This window comes from Sminthopsis crassicaudata, chromosome 1 (genome assembly GCF_048593235.1).
Source record: "Sminthopsis crassicaudata isolate SCR6 chromosome 1, ASM4859323v1, whole genome shotgun sequence".
Classification (NCBI taxonomy): domain Eukaryota; kingdom Metazoa; phylum Chordata; class Mammalia; order Dasyuromorphia; family Dasyuridae; genus Sminthopsis; species Sminthopsis crassicaudata.
In genome coordinates this window covers 576319580-576339856 of record NC_133617.1, presented here as the reverse complement: position 1 = coordinate 576339856, position 20277 = coordinate 576319580, and the positions used below count along the sequence as shown (strand labels likewise).

General features: G+C 35.6%; 1 pseudogene; it reads left to right on the top strand.

Annotated features, from left to right (window-relative positions):
• The first annotated feature begins 348 nt into the window (after positions 1 to 348).
• Positions 349 to 19505, top strand: LOC141551005 (dynein axonemal assembly factor 6 pseudogene; annotated as a pseudogene).
• The last annotated feature ends 772 nt before the right edge of the window (positions 19506 to 20277 follow it).

Genomic DNA, 20277 nt, shown 5'->3' with positions numbered 1-20277 from the left:
GAGAGAGTGGAGAGAGAGTGAAAAATTTAGAATACAAGGTTTTGCAAGGGTAAATGTTGAAAACTATCTTTGCATATATTTTGAAAAATATATAACAATATAACAAAAATAAAAGTGTACATCACTAAAATAGTTCATATGAAAAAATAAAAGATAAAGAAAGCAAAAGAGATTTTATGAATATGCTTTTGTTGAAAATGACAAGGTTTTAAGTATGGGGTGAGATACCCTAGGGTTTGTAGGAATGAGCTTTTTTGGATATAGGTATATCCTATAATCGGCTAGTTTTATTTTAACCTAGTTCTGAAAAGTTCTACCCAGAATGTATATGGAATCACAACCAACTGACATCCTGTGTAAATCTAGAAGCCAACTATGTGCTCTCCCACTGTGGGCTCCCACAGAGATACATGGACTTGGGCTCTGGTTGATTATGAAAAGGGTCACCGGGTATGAGATGAAGGTACAGTTTACATGTTAATTTTAATGGGAAGATATGTCTTCTTTTACCAAGATAGAGCAGTCAGTTCAATTAGACTGTTAGAGAGCCTCCTTGCTGTGCGTAACAAGGGACAATGAGGCCTGAAGCAGGCAGTCTCTCCTCCAAAGTGGAATAATTGAAAAGGTGAGCAGCTCTAAGAGAGATGCTATCATTATCATTTCTATTTTTCAGATAAGGAAACTGAGGTTCAGAAAGGCTAAGTTATTCAATCAGTGGTATTTGAAGGTGTTTTTTTTTCTCCCAGTTCAATTCAATAAATATTTATTAAGCATTGTTTATACGCCAGGCCCTGTGCTAGTTAACAAAAATATAAACACAAAAGTAAAGAGTCCCTGTTCTTCAGAAGCTTAAATTATTTTTTTCCTCTCATTTCTTTTTTTGGAAGCAGTGGGGTTAAGTGACTTGTACAGAGAGTCGCACAGCTAATAAGAGTAGGAAGCCAGATTTAAATCCAGTTCTTCCTGACTCCAGGGCTGGTACTTTTTATCTACTGCAGCATCTAGGCTTACATTCTATTTGGAGCATACCACACACACTCAAGTTATGAAATATAAAGTAATTTCAAAAAGGAGAATGTACTAATAATTGAAGCTACAAAATATCTCTTGCATTAGCCATTCCATTCCCCCGTTTTCCTTCCCTGAACTAGTAATTTTTTCACCAATGACTTAATATTTTGCTTTTGAGGGAAGGCAGCATGGAGTAATGGATAGGGCATGGGAAAAACCTGAGTTGAAATTCTTCCTCAAACACTTAATAGTTTTGTGTGATCCTGGGCAAGTCACTTAAGTTCTATGTGCTTCAGTATGTAAAACTGTAAACAGTATGTAAAAAAAAAAAGCTGTAAAATGAAGAGGCTGGACTAGATGACCTTTATCTCTAAAATAAATGATCCTCTGGCTCCAAGTTTAGCACTTTACCATTTTTACAGCAATATAATTTGTTGTTGCTTAGTCATTTCAGTCATGTCTGGTTCTGTTAACCCATTTGGGGTTTTCTTGGCAAAGATTCTGGAGTGGTTTGTCTAGCTCTTTTCTAGCTCTTTTTACAGATGAGGAAACTGAGGCAGTCAAGTGACTTGCCCAGGCTCACACAGCTAATAAGTGTCTTTTTTTTTCTTTCCTTTTTTTTTTTTTAAGGCTGGGGTTAAGTGACTTGCCCAGGGTCACACAGCTAGGAAGTGTTAAGTCTGAGACCAGATTTGAACTCGGGTTCTCCTGAATTCAAAGCTAGTGCTCTATCCACTGCGCCACATAGCTGCCCCCTAATAACTGTCTGAGACCAGATTTGAATTTAATTCTTCCTGACTCCAGGTTTGACACTCTATTCATTATGCCATCTAGCTGCACCTAAGCTAGCACTCTTTTTTTTTTTTAACATTTTAATAGTATTTTGTTTTTCCAAATGTTTGCAAAGAGAGTTTTCAACATTCACCTTTGCAAAACCTTGGGTTCCAAATTTTTCTCCCTCTCTCCCTCTTTCCCAAGATAGTAGACAATCTGATATAGGTTACACATGTTAAGCTAACACGCTTAAATTTTAAATTTTAATTATTTTAATAGAAAAATAACTAGCATTATTATAGCCCTTAATAACCAATAATATAATTATAAATATATACATTTGATAACCAATAATATAATAGCGAGCATCTTTATGGTACTTCATTTAAAAAAAAAAAAGAATGACTACCCAATTATTAATCTTAGGGTTTGTACAACACTTTACAAAACTCTCAATTTATACTCCCAACTCTGAGAGACAGATGCTATTATCGTCATCCCCGTTTTCAGACAGAAAAAGTGACTTGTCCAAGATCACAAAACTAGTAAGGTTTAAGACCAGTTTGAACATCAGGACTTCCTGATTCCATGACCAGTGCTCTGGCCACTATAACAGTCCAGCTGCCTCTCACATAGGCTGTCATGTGGTTAGTATCCACAGAAACCTCTCTTTCTACTGTAGTCAAGGACCCAAGAGGTTAGGACTGTGTCACAGCTTTACTCAGGTTGCCTGCTGGGTTCTCTGATTAGAGACAAGTCATCAGAAGGACCGTTCTCTTTCCCACTCCTCCTTTAACATTTGTTGGTGAGTTCTGCCTGCTCTGCAGGGGCTTGTTCAATGTCTCACCTTACCTCCCTGAAGCCAAAAGGACAAAACTTAACAAAATGATCTGGCATCCATAACACTGTGCAACCAAAGCCAGGCATCCACATTTCTGCTTTCTGGAGAAGCAGCGCTCACAGCTGCTGCTTTGACTCTTTCTCCAGCTCTCTCCGACATGTTCTTTGAAGTTGAACTTCATTTTGAGAATACAGAAAACTGGTAAATCAGTGGGATACAGGCTCAACCAAGGTTTTCTATCCAATTAACTTCATCACTAGATATACATCCTCAAAAAATTAGGAGTTCAGACTGCCTGAATTCAAACCTTACCTGTTAGAGAATTTTGTCCTGATTTTCCATCTCCTTCCCTTTGAAAATTTATTCAGCTATTTTTCACTAGTGTCCAACTCATTATGACCCCATTTGATATTTTCTTGGCAAAAATCCTGGAGTGGTTTGCCATTTCCTTCTCCAACTCATTTTCCACTTGAGGAAACTGAGGCAAACAGGGTAAAGTGACCTGCCCAAGGTCACACAGCTAGGAAATGTCTGAGACCAGACTTAAACTCAGGTATTCCGGACTCCAAGGCTGGAGCTTCATCCACTGAGCCACCTAGATACCATAACTTTAGATGGAGGATGCTATAATACTTTGGGCATTTGTAAATCCTTTTAGTCATTTGCAAATTCAGGATGCTATCTGGGAAAGACAAAAGAAAAACACTTCATATCTTAATACCCAGAATATTCAGAACTTAGTTTGGGCTGCATGTTTTAGTGTTTCTTTTCCATCTCTCTATTTGGCTAGGGAAGGAGGAGGTGTCTTGTTGGAAACAGGTTAGGCTAAACCCTCAGAATGGGCTAAAGGATGAACAGCTTCTATCCATGGATTTCTTCTGGCCCCCAGCCTACCTAAACCAACTGCTTTGCACTGTGGTGGGGGTGCAAAGTCACCCAAACAATAGAGACTGGCTCTTCTCCAAGCCTTTTCCATACTCAGAGCAGCATCAGGGAGAACAGGGAAGCAACTTTGGCAGCAGGCTGTCTTTTCTGTGTGCTCAGTGGCAGAAAAGAAAGAGCAGAATCCATCCCATCATGCTTTGTCATTCTGGGCCTTGAGCTGCACTACAGCTGTTCTCTGGCTGGCTCAAGCTCAGGATGGAAAACACTTAAACGAGAAAAGTCTGGACAGCATCGCGATACAGGAGAGGAAATCACAGGAGAGGAAGAACATTGTATGCCTTTGTTCTGGAAGTAGAGACAAAACGTTGCAAAGCAATCTTCTCATTTCTAGTCATAAGGAATTAAAAGGGATAAGGTTCTTTAGTTATCCCCAAATCAGAGTACTTTAATGAGTTTTTGATTTGATATAAATATTTTATTATTACATATTATATCTGGGACACATAATATGAATATAAATTTAATAAATTAATATAATACTGAATACCAAAAAATAATAAATAAGTAAAAAATGATTTCACTATAAATCTGATCTGGAACTTGGTTCATTGACATTCTATCTGTCCATGAGTTTTTTAATTTAGTATAAATATTTTATTATATATATGTGAAATATAATACAAAATTAATTTAATAATTTAGTACTGAATAGCATAAAATAAATTTTAAATTTATTTAAATCTAAATTTAGCTTTAAATTTGAATCTAAAAAAATTTATTAGTAACTAAATAACAAAATAGTCTTAATGTAGATCTGGATCTGGAACTTGATTCATTGACATTCTATCTTCAGATATGAATTAGGATTGTTACCCAGAATATGGTACTATAGAAAGTCCAGTAGAACAGCATTAAACCTTTGTTCTAACCTCTCCTGTGCCATTAGCTCAGTATATGATATTAGCCAAGCCTTTTCCTTTCTCTGCATATCAGTTTTCTCATTTGTCAAATAGGGATTCAACAAGCATTTTTAAAGTTCCTACACTGTGCCAGTCATTCTGCTAGACACCAAGGATATAAGGACACTACTGCTACTCATGATGATCATGATCAAGATGATGATGATACTGATAGCAGCTAACATTTATATAATATCTTCTTTTTAACAGATGAGGAAACTGAGGCAGGCAGTGGCTAAGTGACTTCCCCAGAGCTAGTAAGTGTCTGAGGCCAGACTATATTTCAGATCTTCCAACACCAGGCCCAGCATTCTATCCACTGCCCCTATAAAAATGAAACATCCATCCTATTTATTCTTAGGGTTGTTATAAACTCTGTACAGGACAATGAAGATGAACATGCACTTTGAAAAAATATAAATCTCTATGTAGATGTGAGGTATTAGGATGATGGTGCTAGAGACTAATTGATAGAGAATTATCAGGCAGATTTATCGTTATGACATTTTCTATCTTTTTAAAGATTTGAATATGCAAAGCATTTCCAGTTTCAAAGGCTATTTATTTCATTCTTGGCGCTTTGTCTGCCATTAGGGTCTGCTGTCACCAAATGAGTAGTGGTGTTAAACCTATTAAGTATGTGGACTTTCCATTGACATGAGTAGGAATATGGTGCTTTACTCAACTATGCTGTGTCTGAAAATAAGACTATTAAAATGCATAAATACAAGTACTCATTGATATCTTAAATTCTACTTAAAGGGATGACACACTTTAGAGTAAGACAGGAATAAGAAGAATCTAGATATATTAAAGTACCTTTTCCCCTTAGTTATTAATTACCAATCACTTATTCGTTTAAATCTAATTCTGTTCTTAAATTTGAGTAAAATGAATTCTTCTAGATTTTCTAAGTTAGAGTTGGACCCAAATAAGATTTATACAGGATTTAAGTAATTGTCATTTGGTTGACATAAAAACTTTCTCAGGTGTTTTTTTTTTAATCTAACAATAGTTCTTTCCATGATGAAAAACAATTTGTTCATTTTTCTTAAGCTGGGACATACATAGATGGCCTTTGTATTTCTAATCTACTAAAATGTTCCTGCCAGGTTCCTGCCAGCACTTGTTATGTTATGTTACAGTTATGTTAGGCTAGAAATAGCTTGGGAACCCACTACCAATTATTATTCCCCAAATTCTGTGAACTAACTTCTTAGCCTCTCAAAGACTGATGTTGTGTTATTGCTAATTGTACAATAATAATAAAATACCAAATAAATTCTGGTTTCCTTAGCAATGACTACAGAATTTTCCTAGTTCACTAACCAACCTGCTTCAGGGTTAATTTGTTTTTAGTTACATTTCCAGCTTCCTAGGTATTATGGTCTATATTCAAATATATTCAAATGCATCTGGTGATAAAAATATTAAACAGGTCTGTCAAAATGATTTCATCTCCAGTCACCATTGTCCATCTATACCATTTTATCAAGACATGTTTGTTTAAATATGTTCTGTAATTAACTGCAATGGATACTCCTTGTCCAATCTTGCTATCTTATAACCAAATGCATTCAATTGTGAACTTGAGAGTGAATTAAACAGCCAATAAGGCATATAGTATTATTAAATAGTGACAAAATTCTGGCTCATACCAGTGCTAACAAACTCTCTGAGAATAGTTTGCATGGAACCCAGGCCTTCAGAACTTGCAGAAGAATAATAATATTCTATAGAGAGGCCTGGAGAGACTTAAATCAACTGATGCTGAGTGAAATGAGCAGAACCAGAAGATCACTGTACACTTCAACAACAATACTGTATGAGGATGTATTCTGATGGAAGTGGATATCTTTAACATAAAGAAGATCCAACTCACTTCCAGTTGATCAATGATGGACAGAGGTAGATACACCCAGAGAAGAAACACTGGGAGGGGAATGAAAATTGTTAGCACTAATATCTGTCTGCCCAGGTTGCATGTACCTTCGGATTCTAATGTTTATTGTGCAACAAGAAAATGATATTCGCACACATGTATTGTACCTAGACTATATTGTAACACATGTAAAATGTATGGTATTGCCTGTCGTCGGGGGGAGGGAATAGAGGGAGGGGGGGTAATTTGGAAAAATGAATACAAGGGATAATATTATAAAATATATATATATATATATATATATAATAAAAAAAAAAGAATAATAATATTCTGAGGTGTTACTATACATGGTAGGAATTAACAAGTTTTTCAATCATAATGGTCACTTCTGTCCAAAGCTCTGTAACTTAAACTAAGATTACCCTTTGTTCATTTCCCAACTCTGACCCTAGGCAAGGCCCTGAAATTTTCTGAGCCTTAGCTTCCTCCACAAATTGGGGGAAATAATGTTCATACTATCTACTTCACATTATAGTTATGAGGAAAGAGCTTGATCAACATTAAGATGCTATAACAATTATTTTCTCTCTTTAGTCCTTTTAATTTAATTATTTATTTCATTCTAATATTTTTCCCAATTTAAAAATAATTTTAACTTTTTTTTTTTACAATTTTGAATTCCAAATTCTTTCCTACCCTCTCTTCCCTCAGTCCTCATTGAGAAGGCAAGCAATTTGATAAAGTTTATACATGTACAAGATACATTTCCATATTAGCCATGTTGTGGAAAAAACACAGACAAAAAAAAAAAAAAAACAAGAAAAATTTAAAAAGTTAAAAAAGAAACCAGTACGCATTGATCTGCATTCACATTCCATCAGTTCTTTCTCTGGAAGTGGGATAATGTTATATTAATGCTATATTATGCTATATTAATGTTAATCATTAATTGTTGTCATTATTGCTTCATGTTCCCCAGTATATATACATATATATATATATATATATGTATATATATATATGGAGAGAGAGAGAGAGAGAGACCATTAAAAGTTTTATGTTTTTATAAGTTTTCAGATATTATTTTACAGTCAAAATTATCAAATAGTGTCTAAAAGCTTTGAAGGAGTCAGAGCTCCTAAGACTTGTAGTCGATAGGCAGAAAGTTATGATAAGGTGGATGTCACACATATTCTCAACCTCATGATCTCCCCTTTGCCATATCTGATCTCAAGATTGTTGAGGAAATCCCGAAATCAATGGCCTACTTACCTTGAGAACATTTCCCTGCTGAGATTCCTCAAGTCTGTGACTGAGCAAAGAAAAGAGATTCTCTCTTGCATGTGCAAAGACTCTGACCAAAAGAGAGTTTCTAGGTCACCAGAAGGTAACTGGCAGGCATGGAGAATTAATTATATTTAGAAATGTCACTTTGTAAGTTAGCAATTAAAGGTTAATGTGTTATTCTAAAGAGTAAGATTTAAAGTGGAACTCATTTAAGGAGGAAATGGTTTTCTTCCATCTACATAGACTGTTGTAAATATATAGGAAACTCATCTTTGCTACTAACAAGCCCCCAAATCCAAAATTTGCTAAGTCACCCTAAATTCTTATACTAGCTCTACTGCTAGCCATGTGTATGATTTTGAGCAGCTTGTGCCTCAGTTTCTATATCTGTAAAATGAAGATGTGAACTGGATGTTTTCTTTTCTTTTTCAGATTGGTTGTTTCCTAAGCTTCCTTCCCTCTGTAACATTATAAAATTCATTCACAAAGCCTTGGAGGCTGTCACTGGGTATCCCTCTCAGAGATGACACTTAGGGAATTTTCTGCTTTCCCCAATCTGAAAAAAATCATAAACCTGAAGGTTGGGGGCCCATGAAAGACAATCTTGTGCCTTTTCAAATTAGCATTGCATGGATTTGGGTCTGTCAGAGCTTCAGGTTTATGTATTTTAATTAATCTTATTATTTGCTATTGTGCCCTGAGGTGATAGACAGTGCAACTCCATATATCTGACATGAAGTCCAATATTGGAGCCTTCTAGCTACCTATTATTTCATCAAAATAGGCTCCCCAAAATTAACAGAAATCCTTTAATGCTTTCTTTATAATCAAGTAATTCCATATAGACCCTGGGGCACCCCACTAACCTTTATAAGATTAAGGTAGGTCTATTCATAATACCTTATATGAATATATTGCACCACAAGTTAAAAAGCATTTTCTAAGTTGATCTAAATCTAAATTGGCCTTCCCAACAATTCTTTGACATGGGTGAGACAAACATTATTAGCTTCATTTACAAACAGAATCTTCTGCTCCAGTTCTGACCACCCCAAATGGCTTCTTCATATCTCTTAGCCTTATAGAGAAAATATTTTAATATAAAAAACACAAAAATTCTGGTTTCCAAAACAGTGATTTTAATGCTTTTAGCAGCAGCAACCTACCAAAAAATTATCTAGATGCAGTGACAACTGGGGGGGGTACGATGAGAGATGGGGCAAGGAAATGTCCCAGGTCCAATAATTATGCCATATTCCAAACAGTGTAATTCAAACCAATTATTTCCCAGCCACCCAGATGTCCCATTGTTCTTCAATAAAACATTTTGCTCATCTGAATCCAATTAATTCAAAATCCATTTCTCCAAGCCCCTGGCCTTTTTGAACAAAGGCAGTTTTGTTTCACTGTGAGTGTGTCTATAGACAAACCATGAAGCACACCCCAAAGATTTGATACCCTCTCAGGAAGAATTACTTGCTGCAAATTTATGGGTCCTGTGACAAATTATATCGAGGCAGAGAGAAAATGAAGGAATGCAAATTTAGCATTAATCAAACTGCAACCTGTGGTAAATGAGAACAAGTGGCAGGGAGACTAAGAATGCTTTCCTCTGTCCCTAGAAATCTGTAGTTGCCCTAACCACTGGCTCTGATCACCCCCAGAATTCAACATTGATCCTTTCCTTCTCCTGCAGATCAGAACACAATAAATCCTTTGATAAAGAATGAACTTTGGCGCCATCTCCTGTCTATCTCCCAAATCACCAAGTAATCAATTAATAGGCTTCAACCAATCCTCTCCTGAGATGAGTTTCAGGCGCTTGCTATTACTTCCCTACTGATACAAAAATCCATACTGGACTAAAAGGCTCAATTTGTTTTCAAGTGCTCAGTGATTATACCACTAGGTCTGTATGTCAGAGATTTAAAAAGACAGATAGGAAATAGACAAAAATATTTATATCAGCTTTTAGTGATGGCAAAGAATTGTAAATTGGGAGGATGTCCATTAATTGGAGAATGGTTGAACAAGTATTTTTGCATGTGATTGTTATGGAATACTATTATGCCGTAAGAAATGATGAATAGATTGCTCTCAGAAAAATCTGGAAAGGCTTACATAAACTGATGCAAAGTGAAATAATACTACCTAACAGCAATGTTCCACTAAGAGCAACTACAAATAACTTAGCTATTCTCAGCAAGACAGTGATCCAAGACAATTCTGAAAAACTTAGGATAAAAGGGGCTATCCATTTCCAGAGAAAGAGTGCAGATTGAAGAATATTTTTCTTGGAGATTTTTGTCTGTTTTCTTTCGCATTATGACTTACACAGAAATGTATTTTGCATGATCACACATGTATAATCTATTTCAAATTGTTTATCTTCTCAATGAGGTAGGGAGAGAGGGGAGAATTTGGAATTGAAAATTGAAAAAAAAAGTTAAAATTATTTCTACATGTAATTGGAGAAAAGTAAAATATTAAATTAAAAAGTACTGTCATCAAGTGCTCAGGGATTGAGGATTTGTGGAGACCCTCAAGTCTTCCACAATTTAGGAGATGGATACAGTCCTAGTGGTGGTCGTCCTATCTTGAAAGACAGAATGTTGTAGTGGATGGAGTGAAGGATTTGAAGTCAGGACAATCTAGGTTCAGAGCCATTCTTACTGACTGTGTGATACTGAACAAGTTCCTTAACCTGTCTAAAATTCAGTCCTAATTAATAAGTCCACTTAGAGTTAATTGTGGCATATGGTATAAGATTTTGTTCTTTTTCTAATTTTTGCCAGCTTTCTTTCTGGCTTTTCCAGTAATTTTTGTTGAACAGGAGTCCTTAATCTAGTAGCTAGAGTCTAAGTTTACTGAGCATTATGCTACAATGTTTGATTATTCCCTATATATAAAGGAGGCATTCTTGACTAAATAAGGCACCGAAAGGATTGCAAAAGATAAAATGAACTATTTTGATTATATAAATTAAAGAGTTTTTGTGTAACCAAAATCAATACAATTGGAATTGGAGAAAAGGAAGTTGCATGGAGAAAAAAACATTTGCATTAAATTTCTCTAAAAAAGGGTTCTCATCCAAAATAAGAGACAGATGTAATTTTTCTAAAAATGAGAGAAACAAGCAATCAACAACTAAATTAGAAAAATAGTTTAAAACACTAATAAAAACCAAAATGCACATTAAATACACTCTGATGTTCTATTATACTTCCATCAGTTGGACAAAGATGACCAAAAAAAATGATAATTATTAGAGGGACTAAGAGAAAAAAGATACACTAATCCACTACTGGTGAGGATGTGAAGTGGTACAACCATTCTGGAAAGCAATTTGGAACTATACCCCCAAACTCCCTAATCTGTACATATTCTTTGACTCAAAAATACAAGCAAGGAGCTTATACTCCTATGAAATCAAAAAAAGGGAAAGGACTCATATATAAATTAATATTTATAGCAGCATATTTTTTGAGGCGCATACAGGAAACAAAGCAGCTGTCTATCAGAGAACAGGTGGACAAATTATATAATGTAAATATAATAGCATTATTTCCCTATAAGAAATTATGAAAGGGATAGATTCATCCCGTATGAGCTGATGCAGGGTGAAATAGGCAGAACTAAGAGAACAACTTATACTATATATATTGGCTGAGGCAACTAGGGTTAAGTGACTTGCCCAGGGTCACACAAGTAGGAAGTGTTAAGTGTCTGAGGCCAGATTTGAACTCAGGTCCTCCTGACTTCAGGGCTAGTACTCTATCCACTATCCACTAGCTGCCCTCCTAACTATGATATTTTAAAGTAAAATTATTGCAAAAGACTTAAGAACTACAATCAATGGCAATGATCAAACATGACTCTAGAAGACTGATAATGAATAATGCTTCCTACCTCCTGGCAGAGAAATGATGGAAGAAAGGTACAAAATGAGCCATACATTTTTCAAACACAATGTGCAAATTTTTTTGTATTACTACCCTCATATTTTTACAAGGGAGGCTTTTTTTGAAGAAGGAGGAGGAGGAGAAGAAAACTAGAAGAAGGAGAAGAAGGAAGGAGGAAAAGAAAGGAGAAGCGGAAGAAGGAGAAGAAAGGAGAAGAAGATAGTGATAATGATACTAAAGGAATAAGGGAGTATCAATAAATCAGTTTAAAAAACAAAATCAAGCAGAAAAAATTCAAAAGGGGATACAGGCAAGGCAGTATTGGAACTGCCATATTTCAAATTTAATTTTAATTTGATTTAATTTTTATTTAAATTTAATTCAAATTTGAAATACCCCCAAACCACAAGCTTTATATAATGGACATTCATGGTTTCATATGTGGTTTTCTTCTTCTGTACTTTCTGTAAACAGAAGGTTGCCAAGCCTACTGTGAGAAAGACTATCATATCTGGCCTCAGACAATTACTAGCTGGATGGCCCTGGAAAGGTCACTTAATTTCTGTTTACCTCAGTTTCTTCATCTATAAAATGGGGATAATAATAGCACCTATCTCCCAGATTTATTATAAGAATAAAATGAGATATTTGTAAAGTACTTAGCACAGTGCCTGGCATGTAGTAGGCACTATATAAATATTCAATTTTGGTTCAGTCCTGGCTGATTTTTCATGATCCCATATGAGGCTTTCTTGAAAAAAATACTAGAGTGCTTTAGCCACTTCTTTTTCCAGGTCATTTACAGATAAGGAAACGGAAGCAAAAAAGGTTAAGTAATTTGACCCGATTGTTACATAACTAGTAAGTGTCAGAGGTCAGATTTGAACTCAAGAACTTAAGTCTTTCTGACTCCAGGCCCAGCATTCTATCCACTGTACTACCCAGCTGCTCCTAAATGTTAGCTGTTATTAACTGTTTATATTTGTAATTTTTTAAAGCTCATAAAACTAAAAAAGAAAAACATTAAAGAGTTTTGGTAAGCTTTCAGAATAATGAGTCTATAGACCTTAAAACATTTCCATTTTCCCAAGTAATATTATATTTTCTCTTAAAATAGAAAGTCAACAAGAACTTATTAAAGCAAGCAAAAATGTGCCCAAAACTGTAGTAGGTATTCTTCAGAATATAAAAGTAGAAGAAAATCCTACCCTCAAAGTCCTTAGAATATAATTGGGAATACTAACAAATTGAATGAAACAGAGAATAATACAAACCTAGAAAAGATCCTAATGGGATGGTAGAGTAGAGGTTACAAGAATATTTGCATTAAGGGATGGTGGCAAGAAACACTGGCTACATAAGCAGAGGACCTTGGTCATTTCTTGCCTGTACCACTCAGGAGTTGGGTGGCACATCACTACAACTACCTGAAAAAATGTTTATTAAGCATCTGCAATGTGCAATGCAATGGAAACAAAGATAAAAAACTCAGTCTTTGCTCTCACAAGAAACACTTAGATTCCATTTACTCACGTACAAAAATATAATTCAATTATAGCATCATTATATAGTATGTTATGTATTATTGTTACACTAAGTTGGCATAATAACAATTGTACCCAAAATATATTGTGAGAATAGTACTTCAAAGTACTATAAAAGTTATGAGCTGTTTTTATTGTTTTGAGACCACAGAATGTGAGTGATTAAAAGAACTTTAGGGATCATCTTATGTAACCCTCTCATTTATGGGAAGATAAAAATTGCAATTACCTCTTATTTCTACTCTATTGATTTTACAATGTAATTGATTTTATACTGTATTGATTTTTGCATCTGCCTGAACTCACCTCGCTCAAAAAAGTAGTCTTTCCTAGTCTGAATTGGCTCAAAAACTGGGTTAAAAAGGAATTTTGTTATCAGTCATGCAACTAGCTCAGGAGACATTTGTTTGTTGCAAAAAAAAAAAAAAAAAAAAAAACCCAACCAGCTAAACTTGATGCTATATTCTCAAAAGACAAGTCCTTGCCTGTTCTTGTACAATTAGGGGTAATTTGATCTCCCTCCTATGGGATGACTAACTGGGTAGTCCAGATTTTCTGAGATTACAAGAGGCAGATGAGTACTATAAAACAATTAACATTCCTTAATTGTCTGAGAGGGTCTTATCAGACACATCTAAATACCAGCTCACTTTCCCCAGTGTAACAAATTAAAATGTCATCCCCCCTAGACTACCTCCTTTCCTGTGTGTCAATAGAAAAGGTCCTTTCTTCTCATAGGGATCGCTGGTCTTACTGAGATGGCCAATCTGATCTGCTTTGTTAAAATTATGTGTGACATTCAGAGAACCACTTCAGTTTATTTTTTTATTATATTATTATAGCTTTTTATTGACAGCACTTTTCCCTTCCCTCTCTCAACCCCCTCCCTTAAATGGCAGGCAGTCTTATACATGTTAGATATGTTATAGTATATCCTAGATACAATATATGTGTGCAGAACCGAACAGTTCTCTTGTTGCACAAGAGAAATTGGATTCAGAAGGTAAAAATAACCTGGGAAGAAAAACAAAAGTATAAGAAGTCCACATTCATTTCCCAGTGTTCCTTCTCCGGGTGTAGCTGATTCTGTCCTTCATTGAACAATTGGAGCTGAATTGGATCTTCTCTTTGTCAAAGATATCCTCTTCCATCAGAATACATCCTCATTTAGTATTGTTGTTGAAGTGTATAATGATCTCCTGGTTCTGCTAATTTCACTCAGCATCAGTTTATTTTTATTATATATCACTCCCCACATATTTTATAGATGAAAAAGATAGAGACCCAGAGTGGATAAATAGCTTACCCAAAACCATTTCATAATAGTTTTTTTTTATTCCAAATCTGACTTTCACCATACCACATTGATTGTCAGTGAAGGAATTTTGGCAGTACTACAAACCTGATCTTAAAATGACTTCACCTTTTTGGAACTCAGTTTTCTGCACAGAAATAAGAAGGTATGATGAGAGGAGTCTCTAAAGCCTCTGCTAGCTCTGTGGTTTCATTCCTTTGAAATGGCAGAAAAGAAAGGAAGGAAGGAAGGGAAGGAGAGGAAAGAAAGGAAAGAGAGAGAGGGAAGAAGGGAAGGAGGGAGAGAGGAAGGAGGAAGGGAGGGAGGGAAGGAAGGAGAGAGGAAGGGAGGAAGGGAGACAAAGAGGAAAGTAAAAAGAGAAGGACAAGAGAAAGGAGAAAGGAAAGAAGAATGGATTTTAAAGGGAAGGACTAGGGAAAGGAGAAAGGAAAGGAAGAAAGGGTTTTAAAAGATTGACTAGAGAAGAAAAAGTCCTAAGTTGCTCATAGACCGTATATAGTGATATGAAAAAAAAAATGGCTACTAGAGAAGTACAGTGTCTTTGATTCTCAGGAGAGTAAATGGCAAAAGGGAACAAGTACTCAAATGGTAACCAAAGAATCTGGGAAAGGAGATTCAAGCTCCCAGTGGCCTTGAACACATCACTCTTAACTTTGTACTCTCTCTTTCCTACCAACCAAGAAATAAATTTTAAATCCACTCTACTTTATTCCCTTCCCAAGGATTTTCTTACCCTTCTTCCTTTCTAGATAGACTGATTTCTCTCCTACCTTCCTCCACAAGCCATGATCCTTCTCACTCCCTATTCCAGCAAGGTAAATTATGATCCAGATGCCACTTTCTTTCCTTCCTTGTACAGAAGGGCACATTGAAGAAACCTACTTAATGGAGTAGGCACAATATGAATCCTCAATCTCACGTGCTGATCTAGACAATCTGAAGTTTTTGAGATTCCCTGGAGCCACTAAGGGAACATACTACATACTAGAGTACATACTAGAGTACATACATACTAGAGTAGTTTACCATTTTCTTCTCCAGCTCATTTTATGGAAAAGAAACTGAAGCAAACAGTGTGAGGAGATTTGCCCAGGCTTACTCAGCTAGTAAATGTCTAAGGCTGGATTCAAACTCAGGTCTTCCTGACTCTAGTCCCACTATCCTATCTACTGTACTACCTAGCTTCCCATTTATATTCCTTTATTATTCTTTTATTTCTATTCCCTTAATAAGTCTAAGGTTCTTGAGTACAAAACTCCCCAGATATCACCAAAAGAAAATGTGGATTTAAGACATCTTGCTAGGAAATATAGCATTGGTAATCTCAGTAATGAGGGTGCTATGAAAAAAATTCAGACAATGCTTGTGAAGTCTTAGAGTTTCCAGGAGTGGCTATGAATATTGGAATCAAAATATGAGTGAAGTAGTCCTCTTTTTCCTTTACAAGTGGATATTTAATAACACTGTTCTTCTGGATGCCTTGCTTTTAAACAAAGTGTTGGTTCATTCTGCAGTGGATTCAAGAAAAAATAATTACCTGTCAAAATGCAATTATCCACACAAAAAGCAGACTCTCCTCATTTGTAAAAACAAAACAAAAACCTGACATAAACTTGAGAAGGGATAATACTCCTTTCCTCAATCCTTCCTTCACCTCTAAATGCTAGATATGGCAGTATTCTGAGCATCTTATGCTAAAGGAAACCTCCTTCCTTCCAACTAATGGTAGAAATAATTATAGGTCTTTGCACTACTAAAACAAGTGCATCTGGTCTTTGGCAGAGCCTAGACATTTCAATAGGGTAATGCTGCCATTCAGTGGAAGCTGCTGAAATGGCAGCCAGAAAAGTTCTGTATGTGACTTTGATTTAAAAGAAAAAAAAATTTAAACTATTTGAGATCATCAGACTCTTTGTAGTGGTTAAAAAATTCATTGTTCAAAAGAAGAGTTCCCCTAACACACACACACACACACACACACACACACACACACACACACACACACACATATACACACAATGACTAAGTCTCCCACAAGATGACTAAGATAATTGAAGTCATCATACATGAATTCCTAATATTTTTCATACTTCTGGGAATCATCATCTACTTCCTGCTTCTCCTTTCCTTCTCTTTCCCTAGCTTTGTAAGCTTGCTGTTGACCCTCCAAATGCCTCATTAACTTTGGGAATTTGTTCCTCCCTCTCTCATGCATCTTTAATCTTTCTCTTCTTATTTGCTTACAAAGATGTTCAGATCTCTTAAGTCTCCAAAAGCCTTTCATTGGACCGTCTATCTTTTGCAACAATAATCTCAAATGTTTTTACTTACTCACTATTAAATGTCTAGGAGAGAAAATTCTGTGATTCCCCTTCTAGGCTTATACAACTCATACTGCCACCAACTAATTAGATTTCCCCATAAAACTAACTTTTTATTTCTGGAGTTCTATGGACCCTTTGGGCCCCAGTCTTCCTTAAATTTTAGCTATGGAGCCCCCAATAGTGGCCCCTTAAAAATCAACCAGTAGACTCAGTTTGGCATAGAAAGAACAGCAACTCAAAGCATTGCCCCTAAAGATGGTGAAATTCCAGGAAGAAAAACAGCTGAATTCTATCCCCCCAACTCTTCCACATAGATCTAGAACAAATACCACACAGAGTCTTGATTAAGAAATCCAAAGGGGAAAAAAACATGATTATTTTTCATCCCAGATTAGCAAAGGAAGACAAAAAGGGAGGTCTTCAGACACTTAGAATAGGATCTACCCATGCACTGCCATGTGGAACCTGTTAGTGCAGGAAGAGTCTGTCTACCAGGTAGGCTCTAGATCTGTTTTATATACATATATATATATATATATATATATATATATATATATATATATATATATATGTATGTATGTATGTATACATAAAGATATAAACATGTATAAATATAAGTTATCTCATAGGAAAAATAGAGTAGGAAGAAATTAAAAGTTGAACTAACACCTATGACCTCCCAAAAAGTGCTTAGATACCATATTTCAAGAAATAGTGAAAGATAACTACCAACAAGTAGTCAAAAATAAAAATGCTTTATCACTTACTTAAATAAACCCTAAGATTAAAGCTCCAAGGAATGTTATAAATTAAGTCCAGAACTTCCATGTCTAAGAAAATATATTGCAAGCAGCCAGAAAAGTAAGATGCTGTCAGAATGACACAAATTTAACAATCACCACTATGAAGGAATGGAGGGTTTGGAATATGATATTGTAACAGGCAAAAGATATAAGCTTACAATTTAAAATAACTTATTCAGAATAACTGAGTATAGTTTTATAGGAGAAAAATAAAATTTTAGTGAAATAAAGGACTTCTAAACATTTTTTATTTAAACAAAAAGATCAGAGTTGCACAGAAATATTAAAACACAAAAACAGGAGTTATAAGAAACATGAAAATGTATAAATGAGTGAGCACTCATAGGAGACTTTTTAAAAGGGTAAACTATTTACTTTCTAATATAGGGAAATGATGCATGTGTCGCTTAAGAATCCTATCATCGGTCCATCGGTTTAGATTCCTGTACCACATTTCCACAAATCAACTACAGCAGGGACCCTCCAGAAAAAGCTGAAGACAACACTCACATAGACTGCAGGTGGCGGGGAATCAAGAGACATGGATCTGGAGAATATGTGTTCAGCTTCTGCTCTGCAGGCTCTCTCCAAGCTGCTCAGCTTTCCTGAAGAGGATGACAACTTAGAGCAAGTGTCATATCCATCATCTGTTGTTGAAGCCCTGAGCCCTGGCAATATTGGACCAGAAAAGAAAGAAAAATCCAAAGTCAACCCTCCAAATAAGCCTGAAAATAGAAATGACATCTGGGATCTGGAGGAGGTGCCAGATGGAGCAGAGTTTGATGACATGTGGGACCCCCGGGAACAGCCAGAATATGACATTATATTCAAACAACAAGTGGGAGCTGAGGACATATTCCTGGGCATGACCAGAAAGGATCCTTCTACAGCCTGCTGTGAGGATCTCATGGTTAAAATTAAATTGCCAGGTATTAAGGCTTCTGACATCACTCTGGATATCCATGAAAAAGTTCTCGATCTTCGTACCCCCAGTCATAAGCTGCTCCTGCACCTTCCCCATCCTGTGGACAGTAAGATTGGCAGAGCAAGTTTTATCACAGAAAAAGAGATCCTTGAAGTCATCTTGACCATGAAAAGAGAATTTGATTTCATTAATTTTTTCTGAAACCATAATGGGGGTAAGATAAGACATTGTCCAGAAAGAGTAGAAGCAACATCAGAAGCCAAGGAAAACTCCCTGGATATTGAATGGTTCTATTGATGACAAGATCATTCATTTACAGAGTGATCACTAGGGAATTGATTAGACATCTACATGATCAATTCGATATTTAAAGCAATGGAAATATTTAGACCAAGGAATTGTTAGTCCTTCTGTGTCAGCTGTCTTAAGGACTCAAATCAATGAAAGATGCAATGACAAATCATTGCTCAACAACTGGCCATTAGGATGCCCCCCCAAAGTTAAAAGGCCTTATTTTATTTCTCTATTATTTGATTAATTTATATATAGTAGCTGAAATGTTCCCATAGTTGGTATGAAGGTTGTCCCAAAAGTTCTAGTGTAGATTTAGCTTAAAAAATTTAAACTGTACTAGAACTTTGGGGACACTTTATTTATAGGCATTAATATTTTCATCATATATATTTGAATAGAAAAGGAAATGAAGGAAAGCTATAATGTTTGAGCAATTTGGACCTGTTTGAAATATTTGTTATTAGTCACATTTAAAAACATTTTTAAAACTCTTTTTCCTATGCAACCTTATAATTATTACAGTGCCTTTCGGGGGCATTCTGAATTATATCTTGGTATTATTAAAGGCATTTTAGAGAAACAAATGGCATTCTTACCAATTAGCTATATCTCCCTCATTTCCAATCTTTCTTCATAATTGGTGATGTTAACTGTCCCCGTTCTTGTTAACTGTTCAAGTATAGTGTACCCATAAATAAAAATGTACCCTCTCCTTCATTTACAAGTTAGTAATAAAAGAAAACTTATCTTCCAAAAAAAGAATCCTATCATCAATGGGAGTCATTAAAGAATGTAATAAGGCCGAGGGTAGGGGAATGGTTTTCTTAGACTTTAATAATCTTAAGAAAAAAGTGGAAAATTAGGGGGAAGGGATTAAATTAGACAAAGAGGAGATGAATGGTGGGGAAAATTATTTCACATAATTTAGATGTGCAAATAAAAGACTATACAATCAAGGAGGAATGGGTGAAGGGAGTGTGAACCTCACTTTCAACTGAACTGGTCAAAAGGGAGAGGAAAAGAGTGAAAGAAAAGGAAATATGTTCAGAAATTTCTTTCACCCAATGAGGAAATAGGAAAAGGGGGAAAGAAAGAAAGGAAAATAAAAGGAAGGGCAGTTAAGGCATAGATTATTCTTAAGCTAAACAAACTCTAAACATGTACAAAAATATTTAGCAGTTGTTTTTGTGGAAATTGAAGGGGTGTCCATCAATTGGGAAAGGTCTGAAGAAATTAAAGAATACAAATGTGGGGACAACTAGGTGGCGTAGTGGATATAGCACCAGCCCTGAAGTCAGGAGGATCTGAGTTCAAATCTGGCCTCAGATCACTTAACACTTTCTATCTGTGTGACCTTGGGCAAGTCACCTAACCCCAATGGCGTCAGGGAAAAAAAGTTCCATATAAGAATACATGATAGGATACTATCATGCTATAAGATGATGAAGTGGGTGGTTTCAAAGAAATATAGGAAGACATATGAAATAATGTGCAGGAAAACAACTTTATAAAGACAACTTTGAGAGACTTG